Here is a 12,030-nt window from a genome sequence, read left to right as displayed (position 1 = left end):
AAAAAGAAGCCCATGAGATATGCAAGGATGGGTATATCTGTGGTAACTTCAGTAATAGGACTTGATAAGAAATTTAAACGTTTACCTTTTTTCACAGCTTTTACAATGTGTAGGGAAAGCAATTTGTTCACCTCTTAGACCTTTAAGACTTGATTTTCATACATCCTGAGCTCCCTTGGTTTCAAGTGCTATCAATTGGACATTAAGGCTACTAAGTATTCTACCAATAAATAACCTAATCCTCCTCAGAGCTGCATGTGATACATAAAGTATATTATATATTATATATTTTATAGGATTATCTGTATTTTCAAAGCTAAACCAGTGCAAAAAATACTTCCAGCTTTTCATGATGTAATCAGAACATAAAAGAAAAAAAACTAACATTGCTTTATTTATTGCTCAGAGCAAATGCTTTTGTTTTGCCTTAACAAAACCAGTATCTACAATATGCCAATTATGTCTTTTGAATGACAGAGGGTTTCTACATGCCAACTCCATTTTGGTTCCTTCAATTTTTCTTAGAGGGGTTAATTTCCTTATGTCACATTTATGGACATAAGTTATGGACAGAGCTGAACTCAGAGAATGAACAGATTAATGTTTCCTTTTGTGAAATTGTTAGAAGTTTTAGCCTTATTTAAAATTATGTTTTTTTCCCCACGTTTCAATTGTGCAGTTGTTTACAATATTTTCTGCCTTTGAGGAGACAGCTTGAGTCTGAATCAGATGACAGAATGACTGGACAATGTTTGTTCTGCTCTGGACGTTGCTAAGGGAGAGGCTGCAGCTGCTATAGACCGGAGTGTTAAACCCACACTTGCTTCTTTTGTAGCCTCTGGAGCATAAAAAAGCTTTTCCTACTGTGTAAAACTTCAGAAGATCTTCCTCAAGGTGAGCGAAGGACTCCTTTGAGGAGATCAGCACAGATATATAAATATTTTTTATTTTCAGTGCTTCCTGTCCTGTGTATTTAAATATTATTGTCTGCTGAAGAACTGGAGTTTGATTTTTGGTGCAACATTCTTCAGAACCATTAATTTCAGTCTCTAGCCTTCAAAACCATCAGTCTCAGTCTCTGTGACTATGCACAATAAAGATGGGCTTCATTTATAATTTACATTTCCTACAAAGAAAAGCAATTAGAATTATAGAAGGCTTGTGTGGAAGAGAAAGGAAGAAGATAAAATAATCAGACCATTTCTACTCTGTGTTTGTTCCAATTGGTGACAAGCTTGACTATGTCTCTCCCCAACCTATGCAAACATTGAGCTTTGTTTCTGTAGGTTGCAAGTGGTATGATTTTGCATTTCTGCCTGCCTACTGGTTTGGGTGAAATAAAGCAGTGGGGCTTTGCAGAGAAGGACAGCTGGGTGAACTGCTTCCTGCTGTCTGAATCTTTCTTTCTCTTTCAAAGTGAGTTGCAGTAGTCCTTGTGGGAAGGAAGGAGAAGATGGTGGTTTTGCACAAACATTCTCAGTGACTGTTCTTTTTTTTTTGTGGCAATCTTGGAATTTCCCAGCAGGCTTTTCTTTCTTGTAGCTCCTCTGATATATTTCTTCTTCAGTTTCCTTGCTAAGCCTCTGAGTAACCAAACCTGGTCATTCTTTTTAGGAAACATAATGGAAAACTAACCTTTGAGCCATCCTTTGGAATGCCAGGGCAGCAATAACTCCAAAAAGAAGTGGAGGTAGGGCTGCTTCTTGCCTCTGGTGGATGGATTTTATCAGAATAGGTAGCACTGATCTGTATCGCTCAGCCACACCAAGGTTATACAAAGAGCAGCAAAACCCCAGGAGCATAACAGTAGGTCTGCTTTTAACCTCAACTTTTATCTCTCACAGCCAGCTTCCTTCCCACACCACAAGCACCACGTGTTATTTTACACCGAGGCAACACTCAGCAACTGAGGTCTGTCTGTCCATGGAATGGAAAGGGAAAAGTCAGATGACAGGAACACCAGATGTGTGGGCAACATGAGGACTAACAATTACGGAGCAATGTGCCTACAAACCAGTACTAAACTGCTACGTCTGGCCTTCTCTGAGCTTTGGCATGGTGGGTCTGGGCTTTTCATCAGTCCCCTCGTTTTGTCTCATTTGGTGATGAGAAGTGAATACAACTGAGAACTGCTGAATGAAATGAGAGAAAGATAAAGAAATCAGGGTGATAGCACCTGGTTCAGTCTGCCAGAGGGTACCCATGGCTAAAACTAGTGCCACCCTATGCCCCAGGAGGATGTATTTGCGGTACCTGGAGAGTGGTAGCAGCTCTCTCACTAAAAAGTCACTTCATTCCCCTCCTCATCTGAGATTTGCTTAACCCTGCAGATATGTAGGGAAACTGATTATACACTTTTACGCACTTCCTGAAAATCATCTCTATAAGGGGAAGAGTGGTGCTTACTGCAGTTCATGAAGAGTAAGGCCTTCTAAAGCCTTTGGCAGGAGATAAGTCCTTGATCATATGTGCCTGGAAAACAAAGAGGAAACAAGGGAAGACCTAAAGCCCAAGGCCATACATCTGCCTGACTGAGAATGCATTGGTGTTTGCTTTAAATTACTTGTAGACATGGCAGATACTTACTTTTCAAGTGTTTCATGCTCAATGTGCTACAGAAATTGAAGCAGTATTTCTCACTCTTCATCTCCCTGATCTGCAACATAAAATGATGAACTGTTTAAAAACATGAGATGGAGTAGGCAAAAAAAACAAAAAACAAAACAAAACAAAAAACCAACAATACTGAGACAGCTGCACAGACCAACAGCTGTGACACACACAGGAAATTTGGATGGAAAGAACCATTAGTGCATTGAGACCATCTCCTCTCCTGCTAGTAGGGCCAACCCCCTTCTAGCAGATTTTGCAAAAGCAGCTAGTTCATGTCAGTTATTATATAAGTGATTCTCAGATTTTGTGCTTCTTTAGTAGACTCTCAAAGAAAAAGCCTTTTCAGAGGTCAGTTTCTGCCTCACCTTTTCTTGTGTCCGTTGTGCAACAGACACAGACCTATTCTCTGTATTTAAGAAACTACTCAGACTACCATTTTGTGCTATACTATCCAAATAATGATGTTCTTTTGTTGTTCTACAGCAGATTCAATTGCATGACAAAGCCCATAGTAGGACAGGTACATGATGACTGGGGGCAGCTATTTTGCAACCAATCTGTTGAATGATTGACGTTTATCTTAAATGTTAGAGAAAATAAATAGCTGGCAAGACTGTATGTGCCTTTTGATCAGAGAACTCATCTCCCATTAAGCCTCAAATATTATAGATTTATTTTGCAGACCATATGCTTATTCCTTTCAGCTCCTTAGGAACAAAGAATATTACACAGACGATAAACACAAGCTCAAATTTTAGAGATTGCGTGGCAAGACTGCACTGTGGTCATCCTGATTTCCCACTGATAAGCTGACCAATTTCAAATAATTTCCAGTGATAACATCCAAAATAAATGTTCCATGTGTAGTTGTAGTTGTGTAGTATATCTCATGGCCACTTAATGTCCAAAATTAATAAATTAATCTATCCAAAATTAAAAACATTTATGTTATTACAAACTATTAAAGATACTTGATGGAGTGTGGGTTTTTTGGTTGTTTGTTTTTATAGGACTTTTTTTTTTTCCCCCCAAAGAGCATTAGCTGGAAAACTCTTCGCACTGACAGAAAAAGAGATTTGAAGTATTGTCTGGCTCGTAAGCACAGTCTGTTGTCTCACATCTTGCAAAACGTAGAAAACCATGTGCTTTCTGTCAGAGTCCCACAGCAAACCATGTGGAAAACAAAGGGCTATAAATAACTCCTCAACATGAAAGGTGACTAATCTGCTGCTTCCAATAATATCACCCCCCAATCTCCAAAATCCCCCAATTTTCTTTACTTTACCTATCTTTGTGCTGAAGCCACACTGTGGCACTCTTCTCTTTAGAGATCTCATGCTAATTGTTGTTCTTTCAATCCTCGATGCTTGCAAAAATACTATTTTAATCAATTAATATGTCCATTGTCTCTGTGGAAAGGTAGATTTCATAAAAGAGAATGTAATTGTAAATGCTAGCTTTGGAGAGTGTGATCCAGTGCTTGAGGTCTTCTTTGTAATCCAGGGTACTGGTTTAATTTACTAGTTCCTCAGCTGATTAACTCATCATTTGCATTCCCTATGCCTTTATTTCCCCTGTCAGACATGGGGTGGGGCTGGGGAAATGCATATTCAGCGCCTTGTTTGAAATAATATAATGCATCTAAAAAAGAGTCAAATGTTATCCGTTGATAAAAAATACAATATAAGCACTAAATGCTACCACCACAAAGCAGAGTGAGCTGCAACTGTGTTACAGAGCTTAAAATCCATACAGGTCTGGAAAAATAAGCAGGGAAGGATTTCCTCCAGCTGTCTCTTCTGTCACTCACCCTCTGTCAGCTAGGGGACATGAATCACCCACTCCTTCTTGAATCTGCCCAACGTTTAATGGAAATATGGTGCCAAAACCACTGTTGTCTTTACTAAGCATATGCTAAAGATTTCAAAAGTGTGATTTTGACTAACCTTGTAGTGATTAATAAGTATTTTAATTTTGTGCTGTATTTTAGTGTGCTATAAGCCAAATAATGACAGTCAAACTGAGCAAGAGAGATGACTTCATTTGTTGTTCAAAAATAAATTTTTCACATTACCTAAGTCACATGATTAATGGAAGTCACTTGCTGTATTTTTAAAAGTTATGTTCTTTTTCTCAACAGTAATTTTTTCAGTAATTTCTATTCTTCCACTGTCACGTTTGATTTCAAGTTAAGTTAAAATCTCCTCTGGCATAGGCATCATTTCATCCTAAAGTTGTGCTCACTTACAGCCAAAATAACAATAGCAACAGTTACAATTTTGTAATGTGCTGAAACTCAATGTCGTGTCAGAAACAGAATTTCATAATTTTGGAGTAGTTTGTTATTTTGAATTTATTATGTATTTTGATAACCCCAGGGTGAGTCATAGTAGGGAAGGCTGTTGATGAAGTTGATGAAGAAGTGAAATCTTTATGCTATTCCACATTTTCTTTTTGACTATGGTTTTGTCTGTTTTGTTGGCAAGTTGTAAAATAAGAATTTGGGAGAGAATAGCAGAAGAACAGTATTCCACTGCAAGAAAGGTGTTTTCATCTGTGATTTTTCCTAGATTTTTCTAACTGATGTCACAGTTTTAATTTGAATTTGTGTAAAAAATCTGTAGGTGTTTTTCTTGATAAATTCATTTAAAAACTCAACATTGGGAAATCTTCCCTTTGTATCTAGCAATTCTATAGGGAGTCTATGCATTAGTTTACAGTAGGGAAGTTATACCTCAATGGTCCATGAAAATAGGAATCCATAAAGCACATATTTCCATATAAAAATATTAAATGTTTATGACTTGATATAGAGAAAATGTTGATAATGCTGAAGCTTTTGGCTAGCTTAATCTCTTCCTTTTCTTGTGTTTTTCCAGGCCTCTCAGACTTCCTCCCTGACATAGCTTATCCTCGCTGTGTCATCTGGAATCCAGGAGTCCTCTGTATTCATAATATTTCATTCCTCTGCAGTTCCTTGTCTCTGGCCATCAGTGTCTCCCTGCCTCTAACCATGGCCCCCCCTGCCTCTTTTTGTTCTCACCTGTGTTCTCCTGTTTTCCCGTGTTGTCACATGCTTTCCAAACCCTAGCCCATGCCTCCTTTTCCATGTACCTGCTCAAAATTGGTTTGTGGGGAGTCCGGTTACAGCACTGGAAAGCCAAAGCATAGTTCAGCTCCATATACAGGCTTGGGAATAAAGCCTGTTGTAACTAAGCACCCTAACAAAACATTTTTGCAGTGCAAATAAGTCCTCTGTGTGGGAGGCCAACATTTTAAATGCGCAGTGTATCATTTTAAAATTCCCTTGGGACTCTAACCCTAATAGACAGATGTCTTAGACACTGGCAATGTGTCTAAGTGACTTTTCACGGTGATCTGTCCAGACAGCATCTGCTCAGCTGTCTTTTAGCAGACCAGTACAGGACAGCATCAAATATGTATTTGATGTATTTCATCCTAGCCTGGATGAGGAGAACTCAGCCTGCTTCACCTGAAGCACCTCTGCAGGAAGAGCTAGGACAAAAATCAGTGGCTTCATTTTGACCCAAAGAGGTAACAATGAAAGGGAGAGGCCTTGTTTCTTCAGCATAAATAACATTTTCATGACTCCCATATCACGATTCAGCAGCTCTGAATGTCAAATTACAGTAACAAAAGAAATGAGAGATGGTATGTGTGGGAAGAAGTGTTGACAAAAGCATCTTGTACAACTTCCTCTGGGCTCCTGAGCTGTGTTATCAGAGGTGGGCAGCTGTGTAGAACAAGCCCAGCTTTAGGGGAGCAAAGCCCTAGACCATGGAGAACAGTCCTGTGGCAATGGCAAGAAATTAGGTTGATTGATAAGCTTTCAAACTCAAGATCTATGGTCCTTGCTGGGCTGCTGGCTCTGCCAGCCAGCAGATTAATTTGCTTAGTCAAAGTAAAAGCCTGGGTTGGAAAAACTGCACTATGCACTGTTTAGAGCATCCTCCATTTCTGATGGTGCAAAATGTGTTAAACTTAAAAATACAACATAGAACTAAAAATGTGAATTTCATCAAAGCATTTTTAGATCCTTATAATATTAATTTGGGTTTCTTGCTTTGTATTCCAGCTTTTCAATTATATAAATTCCATGTTTTCAGATTCTTCAAGCTGCCCTACCGTGATGACAGAAAGCTTCTGAAGGAAAAGAATACTGAGATTCCACAGGAACTCATTATGCGAGAAGGTATGGCTTCTCAGAACACAGAACAAAAGATAAAGTACGAAACGCTTAGCATGAAGTTCTGGGGGGAAATAAAAAGGTCTAGCAGAACTGCATCTCACAAATTTTCTCAGCTATATTTTCTCTATCACTGTGATACCATCCATATTAAGATCAGCTTTCTAGACCTCATCTTTGAGATGTGATGCCTGACTCCCTATTGTTTCCTCCTAAGACTTAGTTTGACTCCATCCCTACAAAGCTTTCTTGCCCCTATGCTGCTTGGTTCTTTCTTCTAATCATTTCTCATGAGGTCTCTGCTAAATGTACTTCTGCGTGCAACTCTTCGTCACTGACCCATAGCCACAGGAAAATATTTCTCTGCACTAGACTGCTGATACGATGAGTGTTGCACATAAATTACTCTGTTTGATCAAAACTTTAAGCTTCTCAGATGACTGTGTAACAGTGAATGCCAGCTGAGCTTCCGTGGCAATTCTCTTTGCTATTCTTGATCTGAATCCTCCTCCATAATAATGTCTGCCAGTGGCACTCCCACTATTGTTCCAATCCTGAGCTTCTTTGCCAGCTAGAGGAGGGAAAAGAGGGCTTCCCCCACCTACTTTTAAGTACCTCAGATGACCTTTGCTATCAGTGGCACCTGCTTTAATGCCAGCTTCATACAGCCTCTGTCACTGTAGACAAACAAAAATGGAAAAACCCTCATCTTAAAGTATTCTTTCACCTTGGAGAATGTATTCTGTAATACAGCATGTCAAATTCAAACACAGCAGGAGATGATCTCCTTGGTCTTCTTAGAGAATTGTTTGTACCTGCCTATCGTGAAGTTTTGTATTTTACCCAAAGGGAGATTGCATGACTTCACCAAGAGTCTGGGATAAGACTGACTTCAAAACTACACGGTTGTAGTCCTTATAAAAAGAGTGGAAAAGAATGCCTGGACCTGGAATTTGAGTGGGGCATGCTAATAATGGATCCTCCTGTATTTAAGAAGATAGACAATTTAATTCCAGCTCTTCTGGCTTTGCAGCGGGTATTGTCCAGAATCACACCATTACCGCTTTGGGGATTCCTCTGCACTCCATCCACCCTTTCATTATACGGCCTTGAAATTTAACACCTTTTCCATGCTACATCTTAGAATGTAAACACAAATCTTGCAGCCCTGACAAGTGATTGCTGTGCCACTTAAAGGATATGTACCACTGTGTAGTTTGGAGCTGACAGCACAGGTCTCACTACTTGCAGTAGCTGAAAGTGTGAATCTTGGCACTACAATTCAGAATACGAGTCTCACTGTGGAGGGATGCAGACCTCACTCTATGAGGAGAAAAAAAGTGTGAGTCTTGGTATTTATGTCTGCAACACTAATACTGAAACATCCATATTGAGTTACAGCCTCTTGAGCTGTATCCTGTATACATGAAGAATGTGTTAGATTGAAAAAATCACGGTACAGTGATTTTCATTTCTGAACACTGAAGGACATCAGAAAAACATCCTTCATGTGTAGAACACAGCATTAATTACTTTTAGATATAACATAAGGAGTGTGTATCACACACATATTGATACACTAGACTGTGGCCTCATTATTTAAGTCTGAAGCCTTAACAAGGAACAAACCCATGCTGGTCTTCTGCTTAAGTCTACCTTCTGCTAGACCTTCTAGAGCTTTGTCATTTGTTGCCAAATACACAGTTTCCCTTCCTTTTCTTGCTTACATTTGTGAAGACTAGGTAGGGCACCTTTTCAGGAGGACTGTCAGTGAACTTACATAAATTCTCTTCGTCTTATCTGCCTCATTTAAGCAATCAGGCTCTGGCTATGTCTTTCCTAGACCAGGCCCATTTTTCTCCTTCTTTGTCCAGCACTACACTGAAACCTGCCCAAATTAACCAGCACTCTTGTGGTATTCCCTTTATTTCTTGCAAGCATTAATAAGCTGCAGTGAGTCAGAGTGAACTCCCAGCTGGATGTTTTGTGTCTGTGCATGGGAATGGGCATAAAGGAGACACAGGGGCTAGCAGACAAATTTGTGGTGCACACAGAGTTAACACGCTGACAGAAACACTGAGGTTTACATCTGAAAAACCAAATGTAAAAATAATATGATGAGTAAGACTAAAATTCCCTGTTCTGAGCTTCCATGGGGCCAGCTCCCCTCCCCCACCATTCAGGCATCAGAAGTCACTTCTCCTTTTTGCTGTGCCTTGCAGAAATGTGTCCTGGGATGAGTCAGAGCAGGACTTCCAGGCAGTAGCATTACTGCATTTGGCTCCCATCAAAAATGCCTACTACCAGGGCCTTCCACGTACTCAGAAGGATCTCCTTCTGATTTGCTTGTTTCTCCCTGATACTCTTTTTTTCTGAACCAGGCAACTGTTGAAGATATGAGTTTGGAAGGGGTCTCCGGAGGTCACTTAGTGCATTGTCCTGCTCCAATCGAAGCTTCACAAGTAGATCAAGTCACTCAAGTTCATATCTCCAGGAGACACCACAGCAACCCTGCCCCTCTCTTCCAGGGCCTGACCACCCTACTGGGAAGAACCTTTAGAATTCTTTCTGCTCTATCTACATTCATAATCTCTCCAAGTTTTTCTGCTTGTCCATGTCCCATTTGTCATTGTTTAGCATCTACTCTTATACATATGCTCCTATCAGGTATTTTATCTGCTCTCTCCACATACTTTTGCTGGGCTGTGGTAAACTTCCTTGCAGTTAGAATACACCATTCATGTTTCACCCTTTTTCAAAGAGAACAACGAGAAAAAAAATGTTTAAAAATGTCCAGGGAACAGAGTGTAGAGGGCACACTTAGGTGTAAGGAGCCATGAATTTAGTAAGCCACTCCAATCCCTTCATCAGCAAGTTCTGTGGTGAAAAATCAGCCGCTCAAAATGTCTTCCAAGGAGAGGCCATCTCCTGTGCTGGCTGGGGAGCCAGACTGCCTTTGAGCTCTCCTTAACTGAGAGCTTGCAAGGTTTTCATGAGACACCCAGAGCCTTGTTCCCTCTGAGACTGTTCCTGACATTCTCCCACAGCCCAGAGCTTTGGAGGTGGGGAGGGGGGAGGCTGACACCTTCCCCGGGCTTGATCTGCTTAAGGATGGGGCTTACACAACTGCTCTTTGTCGTGTGAGGCAACCACGGTACAGCCATATCAGCCTCCCTCCCGCGGCCAGGCTCTGCACGAAGCCCTGGCGACGGCATGCTCTGAGCAGTGAACTGCAGTGGCAGCGCCGGGTTGTTACCAGGCATCGTGGTAGGATGCCGTGTCACTCCCTGCTGCATTTGGAGATTTTATGAAGGCCACTCGCGTGTTATTTTCCTTGGGTATAATTGCTTATGCTCAGTAGCTCTGTAATAGATCAGATGCTGTACATCTTTTCTGCCCCGATGATGGTGAAATCCTGATTTCCCCGCTGAAAGGCGTTTCGTTTCAAATCCCGAAAGGAAAACGGGGAGTTGGTGCGGGGCCGGCCGCCTCATTCTGAAGGCGGGTGGCACCTCCCTGCGGTGTCTCTGCAGAATTACAGCTTTCACAAGATCGCCACTTTCCCCAGTACGGTATCAAGCTGCTCCCGAGAAATTTCGAACTGCCAGATTCCAGAAGTCTCAAGAACCAATCAGACATGCGAGAGTAACCGATTCTGCATTTCTCCTTTCATATTTATTCCATCAGTCTTTCATCCTGAGTGCTCCAGTACTTTTTTTTTTTTCTCTCTCTGATTGGTGACCCAGCCAATTAGGTATGTTTTTGATTGAATTAAACTCATTATTGATCTGACACGCAATACTAATTCTAATATTTAGCTTTGATTGTGCAATAACACGTCAAGTAGTTGTGTTTTTCATTAGACTTTGATAATCACGTTGTTTGCAGCAATTGTCATTTTTCAGTAAATAATTTTTCATTAAAAATATACTTGCCCAATGTATGGGACTAGCTCTACCGACATCTCATGGCTTTTATGATGCACACCATGCTAGCCTTTGGAGACTCTGCATGAAGTGTACCCCGTGCCTCTGCCTTCACTTCATACCAGTGAGCTGCAGGGACTTCACAGTTTTTTTTCTGGATGGTTGCTTTCGTTCCACCAATACAGTGCCCCACTCCTGCAAAAAGCCACAAGGAGCTACGGACTTAAGCACAGGTAAGTGCTGGGGACCCCCAGGTATAAATGTCACAGAGGCAAGAACGGGTTACAGGTCAGAAAGGAGGGGAACTGGGTGCATGCTGGCTAGTTTTGTAGTCTGCCATTATAAATGATTTGTATTTTTTCTTCTCAGATGAGAACACTGATCAATTAGGAATACAGAAACCTAAAGTCACTTTTGGAGAAATGAGGATGAAGATGTTTTGCGGCACGGGTAAGGTGAGAGGAGGTCCCTGTGCTTGGTTCCTGTTGCCTCATCGCTGTTGCAACAAAATCCCAGCTCTTGGCCCCAGCCCATCGGACTCTGGCTGAGCCACACTGATCTCTGCCTGCTCCCAGAACGTCACTGCAGCTGAGAATTCAGCCACCAGCTGAGGAAAAGCTCCATTCGATGCACAGCATGGTAGCTGCTGCCGCTTAGTGGCATGAGCTACTGAGTGCACATTTCATCCACTGTGCTCCCCGTATTGGCTTACGGCAGGATACGAACTGAAACTGAAATCCTGCATTCCCGAAGTCAAAGCAAACCCATTTGCTTCACTGAACCCAGAACACCACTATGGATCCCAATACCCCCAAATTCACAATGTGGCTCAGTTCACCTAAGAAAGCAATGGTAACCATCACAGATACGATCTGGCAGCACAGGGAGCTGTGCTTTGGGAGGCAGTTGTTGAGGTAATGGAAAGTGTCTGTGAAACACAGGAACCACAACTGCAGAACCAAATGCCAACAGTTTTTCCTATGAAAATTTGCTTTCAGAATTCAGTGCCCACTGTAAACATTCTGCTTGCAAGTGAAAAAGATAAAACTTCTCAAACTGCCTTTTCAACACATCCGTGTAAGGCTGTGTTCCCCATGCATGACTGCAGAGAGCAGCTCAGCTGGCACAGGCTGCTGATGGCTGCCTTCATTCCTAAGTGCTGTTCCACAGCGTGATATTGGGGTGATGTAATGGACTCGGGCGGGACTGTAGACAGGAGCAGCAGCATCCACAGCATCTCTGTGAGGAATGGGATTTGCTCTGGAATACAGTGAGAAGCAAGTT

The 12,030-nt window shown here is 41.4% G+C and overlaps 1 long non-coding RNA gene across 2 annotated transcripts; it reads left to right on the top strand.

Moving 5' to 3' along the window:
- The first annotated feature begins 19 nt into the window (after positions 1–19).
- On the top strand, positions 20–11,816 carry LOC104911110. Of its 2 annotated transcripts, none has more exons than XR_004159896.1 (6): positions 20–894; positions 1,845–2,058; positions 3,648–6,168; positions 6,741–6,826; positions 10,816–10,979; positions 11,116–11,816. It is a non-coding gene; the product is annotated as an uncharacterized LOC104911110 (long non-coding RNA). The 2 variants fall into 2 exon arrangements; XR_004159897.1 differs by lacking the exon at positions 20–894 and adding an exon at positions 1,613–1,690.
- Positions 11,817–12,030: the final 214 nt, after the last annotated feature.

The sequence above is a fragment of the Meleagris gallopavo genome, chromosome 5 (assembly GCF_000146605.3).
Source record: "Meleagris gallopavo isolate NT-WF06-2002-E0010 breed Aviagen turkey brand Nicholas breeding stock chromosome 5, Turkey_5.1, whole genome shotgun sequence".
Taxonomy (NCBI): Eukaryota; Metazoa; Chordata; class Aves; order Galliformes; family Phasianidae; genus Meleagris; species Meleagris gallopavo.
Note: the sequence above shows the minus strand (reverse complement) of the source record. Positions and strands in the feature narration are given on the sequence as shown.